At 38.4% G+C, this 14,842-nt stretch overlaps 1 pseudogene; it reads left to right on the forward strand.

The window, feature by feature from the left end:
- Positions 1-1,646: 1,646 nt before the first annotated feature.
- The window catches only part of LOC143876946 (uncharacterized), a 28,596-nt pseudogene continuing 15,400 nt past the window's right edge, over positions 1,647-14,842 (forward strand).

Raw genomic sequence — 14,842 nt, forward strand, 5'->3', positions numbered from 1 at the left:
ATTCTGGTAAAACTACATAAGACAGACCATGGTTTTAAATTTCGGTTTGGGCAACAATTTCGGCCTTGGCAGAAACCGATAAGCAAATTATATATATATATATATGAGGAAAGTGTTGGTGAGCTTAAGCGCCCCAATCACATGGGTCCCATATTTTCTGTGGTGTATATATATATATATATATATAAAAGGTAATTTTGGCAAAAATTTCCGAGATTTCAAAATTTTCGGATTTTGGTCGAAATTTAAAACCATGGTACAGACAACATCATTATAGAAGTTGCTTCAAACAACAACAAATATCACCAGAGAACAAAGTACATTGATTTAAGTTAACAAAAACTGAGAAGAAAAAGAACATATCAAGAACCCTTGCAAAACTATATAGTACACACAACAATTTTTGGGCATAATTGCTCAATGATAGAAATTGAATTCCAATGGCAAACAACAAATAAAAAGAGAATGGTAGTGGAGAAAAGTGGAAAACATTTGAAGAATTCACAATAAAATTCAATTTAAAGAATCTTTCTGGTAGAAATTTTTACAAGATGATTGAGACGTTGAAAACAATCAGTAGACAGAAAAGAAGAGGCTGTCTTACTCATTCAAAGCTTCATTTTGCTTGAAAACACACTCATCAGTCCCCCTATAAATCCTCCCAGAGCGGATCCCTCTTAGGCCATGTAGGACTGTCGGGTGCTTCACCTGGCAATAACACCACATAGATATATCATATATGGGTAATTAAATAAAAACGAAAGTTTCAATATATCTCTGAAAGAAGAGGTAGGCTTAGGCATGTAATAGATGCATGGAATTTATTTGGGTGTGGGCTCAGCTGTGTGATCATTCTTCTATAAGTGGTTTTGTATTTTACTTATATTACTACTAATCCTAGTCCCCGCAATGGCAAGAGCCTCGTGCACTGGGCTGCCCTTTTTTACTACTAATCCTAGAGGTTCTATAATTCTGTGATCATGCGGCACCAGAAAATGGTTGATTTACTGGAGGCTAATAAAACCATGTTTGTGGGATTTATTTGCTTATAACTTTAGATGCATATATGTGGCTTTCTTTTTCCTCTAATTTGGCTTTTTGTTTAATTCATTCTTTTGATTGGTCTGAATATTGCACATGATTAGAATGAAAAAGCCAGATCCTTAAACTAAGGTAAGGTAGTTTAGGTCCTGTCCATTAATTTTTTCGGATCCTATGATCAGGATCCGACATATGGCCATGTATCCTAGTAGTGTGTCTAGGTCTTGTCCATTAAACTTCGGACTCGCATAGTCCATCGGATTATCTGGATCCATTGGCACCCCTATACAAGCATCATACTATACTTATGGGACGAAACTCCGCAACAAAAGATGCCCCTTTAACTTTTGGTATTCTCGCAATCTTACTTAGATGTTTTTGTTCAACGAAAAGCCTTGGTTTTGCAGCATGAAATGACGTCTGCCTTTAAATGAAAAAATGACATTTTTATTTTATGTTCTGCAGATTTCTAACTGGGTTTGTCGTACAGTGGTGCTTGAACTTGTATGTTTTACTTTTATTATATGTTCTGGAGATTTCTAGCTGGATTTCTGAAAAAAGTGACATTTTTATTTTATGTTCTTAAGGAATAAAGTTGTTTAAAAATGGATTGGGCGGAAACTATTAGGTTGGGTTTGAATAAACAGACCCCTCAAAAGCTTTTATGCAACACTTCAACCGCCAAGGCTTACTTGGGTCTAAAGGTGCAAAGAAGCACCAAAATAAACTAAGGATTTCTTTTAAAAGTTACGCTTATGAGATTTTCAACAATATAATGAAATGTTAATGATAAAACCATACCAGCGCTGTCCCAAGCCCTTTGCTGCCCCTCCTCGATAACCTGAAGAAGAAAACTATTAGTATTAGAAAGCCAAACAACGGTTTACTAAAGTGCATGATTATTTATTAGCTACGGTCTGTACTTGCCTCCAGATGCGAAACTAGTTCTCGAATAGCCTGTCGTCCTGCAACATGAATTATTGCTCTCCGCTTGTATTCAAAATCAAATTGGTCTAGTGAAAGAAATTATGACAGTGGCTAGTTTAGATAAGTTAGAGAAAGCAGACTTCTGATTGATTGATGTTAAATGACTATATATTAAAGACAAACCTCAAATCTTTCTTGTAATTTTTTAAGTCTGCAGGCTGTTGGTTGATCAACTTTATTAACAAGTCTGAGAATTATGTCCTTTACTGTGTACATTTTCAGTGGAAACTGTCGATCATTCAACATCAGTAGTTAATACATTTATGGGCATTAAACATAATCTATATTAGAAAAGCCTAACCTTTTTAGAAATTTTCACCTCAATTGGTAATTGAGAGATATCTCTTTCAGGAAATTCCTCACCTAGTACGCCTGCATGGAAATTGAGAAAGTAGAGAACATCTAGTTTATATGTAGGAGAGAGGGAGATTGACTCGGAACAGATTACTCTCCTGATCAATAGGTGTGTGATCTGGACAATTAATCTGATGGACACATTCAATTTCTTTAACAGAATTCAATAGAAATTGCATCTGTAACATCAGGACAATTTTTCTGACTGGATTTGTCGTACTGTGGTGCTGTCTTACTCATGCAGAGCTTCATTTCGCTTGAAAACACACTCATCAGTCCCCCAAAAAATCCTCCCAGAACGGATCCCTCGTAGGCCATGTAGAACTTGTTAGTGATTTTGCATTTTCAAAATCATGTATATTACATGTTTTAGTGTTTTGGAAAATGTTTTATCAAAAGCGTTTGGGAAAAAGAAAAAGTTTTCTTGGAAATATTTGCTTTTACAAAAGGATGTAGAAGTGTAGTTGAAAAAGATAGTTCCACATCGGATGAGAGAAAAGAAAGAGAAGGGCTTATAAAGCACTACCTTTTCTAACTCTTGTTGATTGCACATTGGGTTGAACCCATGGTTGGACCCGCGGGACGGTGCAACGCACCGTTTGCACACGCGCACGCGCACGCGCGCGCGCGGCGTGGGCAATGGGCTATAGGGCGCATAGTGGCGCTTTATTGGCGCTTTTTTAGGCGCACTTTGCACTTCGCACGTACGCAACGTCGCGAGGAGCGATTGGAGCCTTTAATTTTTCCAGATTTGATCTGCACCGTTGGATCAAGATGAAGATGGACCGGTCGGATGGGTGGGTCAAATGGTTCGCAGGCCCATCAAGCCGAATGGTTCAGTTGGGTTGGGCTTCGGTTCGGGCCTAACGGTGGGCCCGTTTCGGTTCGGGCCTAACAGTCGGCCCAACGGGCCCATGACTCCAACGGTCAAAGGGTGTGATCAAATGGGTTGTGTCCCTTTCCCCAACGGTCATGTGCCAAGGGGGTGCGATCCACACCATAGATGGTTGATCTAACGATGACTGGGTTGGAAAGAGGTTTTACTCAAGCCAACAGTCACATCTAGGATCGATCAGGACCGTTCAATATCAATGGGTGCTATCTAACGGTCAGATTTCAAACATTCTGGAAAGGTGCCCTGTAGAGGTGTTTTTCACACTGAAAAGACACCAGATGGTCTATAAAAAATGTGCAAACTTCTTATTTCAAATAGAAATCGAATTGGCAATTCTGACTGACTTTACACTCTCTTCTACACTCCTACAAAAATCCCCAAGTATTTCTACATACTGTTTTTCTTTTGTTTACTGTTCTAGATACTGTTTTTCTGCAGAAACAGAATCTAGAGATTTCTCTAAGGCTTGAAATTTCGGAAGGGCATTTCGGGTTTGATTCCGCTAGTGCTACGCGTCATCAAACATTAGTAGGGCTTCCCTTCTAGGCTTCATTGTATCTTGGAGGCAATTCGCGGATCCCCTTTGCACACTACTAGTGGGGGCGAATCTTGTCTTAAGGAAAGTGATATCACGCCTTGAAGCAACAAGTTTCTGTTTTCTATCATCAACAGTACCCTCAACAAATTTTCCAACAATCTTAAGACAAGATTTTTCTACTGTTGTTTCATTGGCACTTTATTCAGTTCGTCAAATGACCCAAGACTTTGTCAAACTCGAACGTTTCGACAAAGGAAATTTCAAGCGCTGGCAGAAGAAGTTGCACTTCATTTTGACATCACTCAAAGTGGTCCATGTTCTCACTACTCTAAAGCCGTCAGCAAATGAAAATGAAACTTTGGCGGAGGCTCGTGCAAGGATGAAGTGGGAACAGGATGACTATATTTGCAAAGGGCACATCCTAAATGCTATGTCAGATACACTATTTGACATATATCAAGGCATGAGATCAGCAAGTGAAATCTGGAATGCACTTGAAGCCAAATACTTGGCGGAAGATGCCAGTAGCAAGAAATTCACTGTGAGTCAATTTTTAAATTTTAAAATGGTAGATGATAAGTCTGTTATTGATCAATTACATGAAATACAACATGTAATTAATCAAATTCATTTGCAAGGCATCATTCTTGATGATTCCTTCATTGTCCCGTCAATTATTGACAAACTTCCACCAAATTGGAAAGACTTTAGAAAAAGTCTAAAACACAAGAAAGAGGAAATGTCTATTGAAGACTTGGCTCAATGCCTCAGGATTGAGGAAGAGTCAAGAATCAGAGACAAGAAAGAAAATGAAACTGTATCCTCTAAGATCCATTTGGTGGAAAATGTCAAGAATTCGAACCAACAAAGAAAAGGCAATTAGAAGAGAAACAAACACCCTGAAAAGAATACTAATAAGAATAAGAAAAGAAAGGGTGCTTGTTTCAACTGTGGCAAACCAGGCCATTACAAGAGTGGGTGCCGACTTCTTAAGGATAAGAAGTCGGGTGCACCAACAGACAAAGAAAAGTTTGTCGCCATGATTTCAGAGGCAAATATGCTTGAAGATGGCAATGATTGGTGGATTGACTCTGGTGCGACGATGCATGTCTGTAAAGACAGGAACCTGTTTTCAACTTATGAAACAGTTGAAGATGGAAGCGTGTTATACATGGGAAATTCGTCGACAGCAGAAGTCAAAGGGAAGGGCAAGGTGGAACTTGAGTTCACATCCGGCAAGCGACTCACTCTAACCGATGTCTACCATGTACCAGAAGTTAGAAAGAACTTAGTGTCTGGAAGCATTCTCAACAAGAATGGCTTCAAACTTGTATTTGAATCTGACAAGTTCATTCTTTCTAAGGGGGGTACTTTTGTTGGGAAGGGATATATGTATGAAGGGATGTTCAAACTTAATATCAATAAAGTGAATGTCTTTGCTTATGTTTTGGATTCTTCTTTATCTTTATGGCATAATCGTTTAGGACATGTAAATACTAGGAAAATGAATGATATGGTTAAGTTAACCTTAATTCCTAAATATGAAAATGACTTAGTAGATAGATGTAAAACATGCATGCAAACCAAGATAATCACTAAGTCATTTCCTAAAGTAGATAGAACTTCTAACTTGTTAGATTTAATTCATAGTGATGTATGTGACATACATAGTGTTCCCACAAAGGGAGGTAAAAAGTACTTTGTTACATTTATTGATGATTATTCTAAGTACTGTTATGTTTATCTACTTAGTCATAAAGATGAGGTTTTAGAAAAATTTAAGATTTATAAAACTGAAGTAGAAAACCAATGTATAACAAGCATTAAATGTCTTAGATCAGATAGAGGTGGTGAATATCACTTTCCTCATTTCTGTGAATCAGTAGGCATAGTCCATGAAACTTCTGCCCCTTATACACCACAACAAAATGGTGTAGCAGAAAGGAAGAATAGGACACTTACTGAAATGATTAATGCTATGCTTGTTAATTCTGGTTTAAATAAAAGTTTTTGGGGTGAAGCCTTACTTACAGCTTGTCACATTTTGAATAGGGTACCAAGTAAGAAATCTGATATAACCCCTTATGAATTGTGGAAGAAAAGGAAACCAAACTTAAGTTACCTTAAAGTTTGGGGTTGTAGATCTATAGTTAAAGTCCCTAAACCTAAGTTAAGAAAATTAGGTGAAAGGGGTATTGAGTGTATCTTTTTGGGATATGCTAGTCACAGTAAGGCCTATAGGTTCTTAGTTATAGAACCTAATGATTTCATAGATGTCAATACCATAATTGAATCTAGAGATGCCTTTTTCTATGAAAATAGGTTCACTGCAATTCCTAAAGAAATTAAACCTACAACTTCTGTAGATCATCCTTTAGAATCACAAACAGAAGTTGGTGAACCTAGTGTACAACCTAGTAAAATAAGAAGAAGTTCAAGAGATAGAAGGGATAGGAGTTTTGGCCCTGACTTTGTAACCTACCTGGTAGAAGGGACAAGGGAAAAACTCCAAGGTTCTGTCTTGTTAAACTTAAGCATAGAAAGTGACCCTCAAACCTATGGAGAAGCCATAAAGTCACAAGATGCTGCTTTTTGGAAAGAAGCAATTAATGACGAAATGGATTCTATCATGGGTAATAAAACTTGGATTTTGGTTGATCTACCACCTGGGTCTAAACCTATAGGATGTAAATGGATCTTCAAGAAGAAGATCAAAGTAGATGGGACCATAGAAAAGTTTAAGGCAAGGTTAGTTGCCAAAGGGTTTACTCAAAAACCCGGTATTGATTACTTTGACACATATGCACCTGTTGCTAGGATTTCTACCATTAGAGTGTTGATTGCCCTTGCTTCCATATACAAACTTCACATTCACCAGATGGATGTTAAAACCGCATTCTTAAATGGCGAACTTGATGAAGAAGTGTATATGGAACAACCTGAGGGATTTATTCTGCCAGGCCAAGAGCATAAAGTATGTAAGCTTATCAAATCTTTGTATGGGCTTAAGCAAGCCCCTAAACAATGGCATGAAAGATTTGATAAAGTCTTAGTGTCAAATGGTTATAAGATACATGAATCAGATAAATGTATATACAGTAAATTTAAGGGCGGCAAAGGTGTTGTTATTTGTTTATATGTTGATGACATGTTAATTTTTGGTACTGATATTGCAAGCATTCAAAGTACTAAATCATATCTTTCTCAAAACTTTGATATGAAAGATGTGGGTGAAGCTGATGTGATTCTGGGTATTAGAATCATAAGACAGGACAATGGTCTTATTCTAACACAATCACATTATATTGAGAAAGTTCTTAAAAAGTTTAACCATTTTGAATGTTCACCCATTTCAACACATTTTGACCCAAATATAAAGTTGTATCTTAATACTGGCAGGACTATCTCTCAACTAGGGTATGCTAGTATAATTGGTAGTCTTATGTATGCTATGACTTGTACTAGGGCAGACATAGCATATGCTGTAGGTAAACTTAGTAGGTTTACCAGTAATCCTAGTTTTTTCTCATTGGAATGCAGTCTATAGAGTTTTAAAATATTTAAAGAAAACTATAGACTATGGTTTATGTTATAGTGGGTATCCAACTGTAATAGAAGGATACTCTGATGCTAGTTGGATAACTGAGCGTATAGACCATTTATCAACCAGTGGGTGGATTTTCACCCTTGGTGGGGGAGCAGTCTCCTGGGCCTCTAAGAAACAGACATGCATAACAACTTCAACTATGGAAGCAGAGTTTATAGCTCTGGCAGCATGCTGTAAAGAGGCGGAATGGCTTCGGAATTTGTTATTGGAAATTCCGTTATGGTCTAAACCAATGCCATCGATTTATGTCCATTGTGATAGTCAGGCCACACTATCAAGGGCATATAATCATGTTTATAATGGTAAGTCCAGACATATAGGACTTAGACATAGTGCTATAAGAGAGTTACTTACTAATGGAGTAGTAACTATTGATTTTGTGAGATCGAGCCAAAACTTGGCCGATCCATTCACTAAAGCTCTTGCAAGAGATCTGGTGTGTAAAACATCATTAGGGATGGGGTTAAAGCCATTAACCAATAGTCACCAATGATGGAACATCAACTCAACACTTGAATAAACATCAAGTCTTGAGTTCAATGAGTCCAAGTACATCATATGGAGTGACTGCAAGCACTATAATCTGTATTATTTGCCATCCCAAGGTAAAGTGCTTGGTACCTGTAATGTTTAAAAGGAGAAGGCTGAGTATTTAAACTCTTAATAGGCTTATAACATAGTGTTGGAGTGTTTTAGTTACAGGGGCACTCTTGATAAGCCTACCTATGTGAGTGTGGAAGTGGTGCCGCTTCCTATGAGACCTGGCTAGTCTCTAGAGCGCTCATGAAACCAAGATATAGACACAAGGCCAGTACATGTGTCGGTTTTAGAAATTGCCCAAAGAGGTGAAATCTTGTGTGTGAGACGTATCCGGTTAACCAAATAGAATAGCTAGTTCAAAGATACGTCTACTATGCAATTCTGGTTAACTTTGATATGTCCTCACTAAGTGAAGGTTCAAATCGAGAGATACCTTCATCTATGCATAAGATTTCCAAGCCTGATGAGAAAATTTTCTTTGATTTTGAAAATGGTGGGGGATTGTTAGTGATTTTGCATTTTCAAAATCATGTATATTACATGTTTTAGTGTTTTGGAAAATGTTTTATCAAAAGCGTTTGGGAAAAAGAAAAAGTTTTCTTAGAAATATTTGCTTTTACAAAAGGATGTAGAAGTGTAGTTGAAAAAGATAGTTCCACATCGGATGAGAGAAAAGAAAGAGAAGGGCTTATAAAGCACTACCTTTTCTAACTCTTGTTGATTGCACATTGGGTTGAACCCATGGTTGGACCCGCGGGACGGTGCAACGCACCGTTTGCACACGCGCACGCGCACGCGCGCGCGCGGCGTGGGCAATGGGCTATAGGGCGCATAGTGGCGCTTTATTGGCGCTTTTTTAGGCGCACTTTGCACTTCGCACGTACGCAACGTCGCGAGGAGCGATTGGAGCCTTTAATTTTTCCAGATTTGATCTGCACCGTTGGATCAAGATGAAGATGGACCGGTCGGATGGGTGGGTCAAATGGTTCGCAGGCCCATCAAGCCGAATGGTTCAGTTGGGTTGGGCTTCGGTTCGGGCCTAACGGTGGGCCCGTTTCGGTTCGGGCCTAACAGTCGGCCCAACGGGCCCATGACTCCAACGGTCAAAGGGTGTGATCAAATGGGTTGTGTCCCTTTCCCCAACGGTCATGTGCCAAGGGGGTGCGATCCACACCATAGATGGTTGATCTAACGATGACTGGGTTGGAAAGAGGTTTTACTCAAGCCAACAGTCACATCTAGGATCGATCAGGACCGTTCAATATCAATGGGTGCTATCTAACGGTCAGATTTCAAACATTCTGGAAAGGTGCCCTGTAGAGGTGTTTTTCACACTGAAAAGACACCAGATGGTCTATAAAAAATGTGCAAACTTCTTATTTCAAATAGAAATCGAATTGGCAATTCTGACTGACTTTACACTCTCTTCTACACTCCTACAAAAATCCCCAAGTATTTCTACATACTGTTTTTCTTTTGTTTACTGTTCTAGATACTGTTTTTCTGCAGAAACAGAATCTAGAGATTTCTCTAAGGCTTGAAATTTCGGAAGGGCATTTCGGGTTTGATTCCGCTAGTGCTACGCGTCATCAAACATTAGTAGGGCTTCCCTTCTAGGCTTCATTGTATCTTGGAGGCAATTCGCGGATCCCCTTTGCACACTACTAGTGGGGGCGAATCTTGTCTTAAGGAAAGTGATATCACGCCTTGAAGCAACAAGTTTCTGTTTTCTATCATCAACAGTACCCTCAACAAATTTTCCAACAATCTTAAGACAAGATTTTTCTACTGTTGTTTCATTGGCACTTTATTCAGTTCGTCAAATGACCCAAGACTTTGTCAAACTCGAACGTTTCGACAAAGGAAATTTCAAGCGCTGGCAGAAGAAGTTGCACTTCATTTTGACATCACTCAAAGTGGTCCATGTTCTCACTACTCTAAAGCCGTCAGCAAATGAAAATGAAACTTTGGCGGAGGCTCGTGCAAGGATGAAGTGGGAACAGGATGACTATATTTGCAAAGGGCACATCCTAAATGCTATGTCAGATACACTATTTGACATATATCAAGGCATGAGATCAGCAAGTGAAATCTGGAATGCACTTGAAGCCAAATACTTGGCGGAAGATGCCAGTAGCAAGAAATTCACTGTGAGTCAATTTTTAAATTTTAAAATGGTAGATGATAAGTCTGTTATTGATCAATTACATGAAATACAACATGTAATTAATCAAATTCATTTGCAAGGCATCATTCTTGATGATTCCTTCATTGTCCCGTCAATTATTGACAAACTTCCACCAAATTGGAAAGACTTTAGAAAAAGTCTAAAACACAAGAAAGAGGAAATGTCTATTGAAGACTTGGCTCAATGCCTCAGGATTGAGGAAGAGTCAAGAATCAGAGACAAGAAAGAAAATGAAACTGTATCCTCTAAGATCCATTTGGTGGAAAATGTCAAGAATTCGAACCAACAAAGAAAAGGCAATTAGAAGAGAAACAAACACCCTGAAAAGAATACTAATAAGAATAAGAAAAGAAAGGGTGCTTGTTTCAACTGTGGCAAACCAGGCCATTACAAGAGTGAGTGCCGACTTCTTAAGGATAAGAAGTCGGGTGCACCAACAGACAAAGAAAAGTTTGTCGCCATGATTTCAGAGGCAAATATGCTTGAAGATGGCAATGATTGGTGGATTGACTCTGGTGCGACGATGCATGTCTGTAAAGACAGGAACCTGTTTTCAACTTATGAAACAGTTGAAGATGGAAGCGTGTTATACATGGGAAATTCGTCGACAGCAGAAGTCAAAGGGAAGGGCAAGGTGGAACTTGAGTTCACATCCGGCAAGCGACTCACTCTAACCGATGTCTACCATGTACCAGAAGTTAGAAAGAACTTAGTGTCTGGAAGCATTCTCAACAAGAATGGCTTCAAACTTGTATTTGAATCTGACAAGTTCATTCTTTCTAAGGGGGGTACTTTTGTTGGGAAGGGATATATGTATGAAGGGATGTTCAAACTTAATATCAATAAAGTGAATGTCTTTGCTTATGTTTTGGATTCTTCTTTATCTTTATGGCATAATCGTTTAGGACATGTAAATACTAGGAAAATGAATGATATGGTTAAGTTAACCTTAATTCCTAAATATGAAAATGACTTAGTAGATAGATGTAAAACATGCATGCAAACCAAGATAATCACTAAGTCATTTCCTAAAGTAGATAGAACTTCTAACTTGTTAGATTTAATTCATAGTGATGTATGTGACATACATAGTGTTCCCACAAAGGGAGGTAAAAAGTACTTTGTTACATTTATTGATGATTATTCTAAGTACTGTTATGTTTATCTACTTAGTCATAAAGATGAGGTTTTAGAAAAATTTAAGATTTATAAAACTGAAGTAGAAAACCAATGTATAACAAGCATTAAATGTCTTAGATCAGATAGAGGTGGTGAATATCACTTTCCTCATTTCTGTGAATCAGTAGGCATAGTCCATGAAACTTCTGCCCCTTATACACCACAACAAAATGGTGTAGCAGAAAGGAAGAATAGGACACTTACTGAAATGATTAATGCTATGCTTGTTAATTCTGGTTTAAATAAAAGTTTTTGGGGTGAAGCCTTACTTACAGCTTGTCACATTTTGAATAGGGTACCAAGTAAGAAATCTGATATAACCCCTTATGAATTGTGGAAGAAAAGGAAACCAAACTTAAGTTACCTTAAAGTTTGGGGTTGTAGATCTATAGTTAAAGTCCCTAAACCTAAGTTAAGAAAATTAGGTGAAAGGGGTATTGAGTGTATCTTTTTGGGATATGCTAGTCACAGTAAGGCCTATAGGTTCTTAGTTATAGAACCTAATGATTTCATAGATGTCAATACCATAATTGAATCTAGAGATGCCTTTTTCTATGAAAATAGGTTCACTGCAATTCCTAAAGAAATTAAACCTACAACTTCTGTAGATCATCCTTTAGAATCACAAACAGAAGTTGGTGAACCTAGTGTACAACCTAGTAAAATAAGAAGAAGTTCAAGAGATAGAAGGGATAGGAGTTTTGGCCCTGACTTTGTAACCTACCTGGTAGAAGGGACAAGGGAAAAACTCCAAGGTTCTGTCTTGTTAAACTTAAGCATAGAAAGTGACCCTCAAACCTATGGAGAAGCCATAAAGTCACAAGATGCTGCTTTTTGGAAAGAAGCAATTAATGACGAAATGGATTCTATCATGGGTAATAAAACTTGGATTTTGGTTGATCTACCACCTGGGTCTAAACCTATAGGATGTAAATGGATCTTCAAGAAGAAGATCAAAGTAGATGGGACCATAGAAAAGTTTAAGGCAAGGTTAGTTGCCAAAGGGTTTACTCAAAAACCCGGTATTGATTACTTTGACACATATGCACCTGTTGCTAGGATTTCTACCATTAGAGTGTTGATTGCCCTTGCTTCCATATACAAACTTCACATTCACCAGATGGATGTTAAAACCGCATTCTTAAATGGCGAACTTGATGAAGAAGTGTATATGGAACAACCTGAGGGATTTATTCTGCCAGGCCAAGAGCATAAAGTATGTAAGCTTATCAAATCTTTGTATGGGCTTAAGCAAGCCCCTAAACAATGGCATGAAAGATTTGATAAAGTCTTAGTGTCAAATGGTTATAAGATACATGAATCAGATAAATGTATATACAGTAAATTTAAGGGCGGCAAAGGTGTTGTTATTTGTTTATATGTTGATGACATGTTAATTTTTGGTACTGATATTGCAAGCATTCAAAGTACTAAATCATATCTTTCTCAAAACTTTGATATGAAAGATGTGGGTGAAGCTGATGTGATTCTGGGTATTAGAATCATAAGACAGGACAATGGTCTTATTCTAACACAATCACATTATATTGAGAAAGTTCTTAAAAAGTTTAACCATTTTGAATGTTCACCCATTTCAACACATTTTGACCCAAATATAAAGTTGTATCTTAATACTGGCAGGACTATCTCTCAACTAGGGTATGCTAGTATAATTGGTAGTCTTATGTATGCTATGACTTGTACTAGGGCAGACATAGCATATGCTGTAGGTAAACTTAGTAGGTTTACCAGTAATCCTAGTTTTTTCTCATTGGAATGCAGTCTATAGAGTTTTAAAATATTTAAAGAAAACTATAGACTATGGTTTATGTTATAGTGGGTATCCAACTGTAATAGAAGGATACTCTGATGCTAGTTGGATAACTGAGCGTATAGACCATTTATCAACCAGTGGGTGGATTTTCACCCTTGGTGGGGGAGCAGTCTCCTGGGCCTCTAAGAAACAGACATGCATAACAACTTCAACTATGGAAGCAGAGTTTATAGCTCTGGCAGCATGCTGTAAAGAGGCGGAATGGCTTCGGAATTTGTTATTGGAAATTCCGTTATGGTCTAAACCAATGCCATCGATTTATGTCCATTGTGATAGTCAGGCCACACTATCAAGGGCATATAATCATGTTTATAATGGTAAGTCCAGACATATAGGACTTAGACATAGTGCTATAAGAGAGTTACTTACTAATGGAGTAGTAACTATTGATTTTGTGAGATCGAGCCAAAACTTGGCCGATCCATTCACTAAAGCTCTTGCAAGAGATCTGGTGTGTAAAACATCATTAGGGATGGGGTTAAAGCCATTAACCAATAGTCACCAATGATGGAACATCAACTCAACACTTGAATAAACATCAAGTCTTGAGTTCAATGAGTCCAAGTACATCATATGGAGTGACTGCAAGCACTATAATCTGTATTATTTGCCATCCCAAGGTAAAGTGCTTGGTACCTGTAATGTTTAAAAGGAGAAGGCTGAGTATTTAAACTCTTAATAGGCTTATAACATAGTGTTGGAGTGTTTTAGTTACAGGGGCACTCTTGATAAGCCTACCTATGTGAGTGTGGAAGTGGTGCCGCTTCCTATGAGACCTGGCTAGTCTCTAGAGCGCTCATGAAACCAAGATATAGACACAAGGCCAGTACATGTGTCGGTTTTAGAAATTGCCCAAAGAGGTGAAATCTTGTGTGTGAGACGTATCCGGTTAACCAAATAGAATAGCTAGTTCAAAGATACGTCTACTATGCAATTCTGGTTAACTTTGATATGTCCTCACTAAGTGAAGGTTCAAATCGAGAGATACCTTCATCTATGCATAAGATTTCCAAGCCTGATGAGAAAATTTTCTTTGATTTTGAAAATGGTGGGGGATTGTTAGTGATTTTGCATTTTCAAAATCATGTATATTACATGTTTTAGTGTTTTGGAAAATGTTTTATCAAAAGCGTTTGGGAAAAAGAAAAAGTTTTCTTGGAAATATTTGCTTTTACAAAAGGATGTAGAAGTGTAGTTGAAAAAGATAGTTCCACATCGGATGAGAGAAAAGAAAGAGAAGGGCTTATAAAGCACTACCTTTTCTAACTCTTGTTGATTGCACATTGGGTTGAACCCATGGTTGGACCCGCGGGACGGTGCAACGCACCGTTTGCACACGCGCACGCGCACGCGCGCCCGCGGCGTGGGCAATGGGCTATAGGGCGCATAGTGGCGCTTTATTGGCGCTTTTTTAGGCGCACTTTGCACTTCGCACGTACGCAACGTCGCGAGGAGCGATTGGAGCCTTTAATTTTTCCAGATTTGATCTGCACCGTTGGATCAAGATGAAGATGGACCGGTCGGATGGGTGGGTCAAATGGTTCGCAGGCCCATCAAGCCGAATGGTTCAGTTGGGTTGGGCTTCGGTTCGGGCCTAACGGTGGGCCCGTTTCGGTTCGGGCCTAACAGTCGGCCCAACGGGCCCATGACTCCAACGGTCAAAGGGTGTGATCAAATGG

This window comes from Tasmannia lanceolata, unplaced genomic scaffold (genome assembly GCF_043159265.1).
Source record: "Tasmannia lanceolata isolate RefF3 unplaced genomic scaffold, GAP_Taslan_0.1 ptg000005l, whole genome shotgun sequence".
In the NCBI taxonomy this organism is placed as follows: Eukaryota; Viridiplantae; Streptophyta; class Magnoliopsida; order Canellales; family Winteraceae; genus Tasmannia; species Tasmannia lanceolata.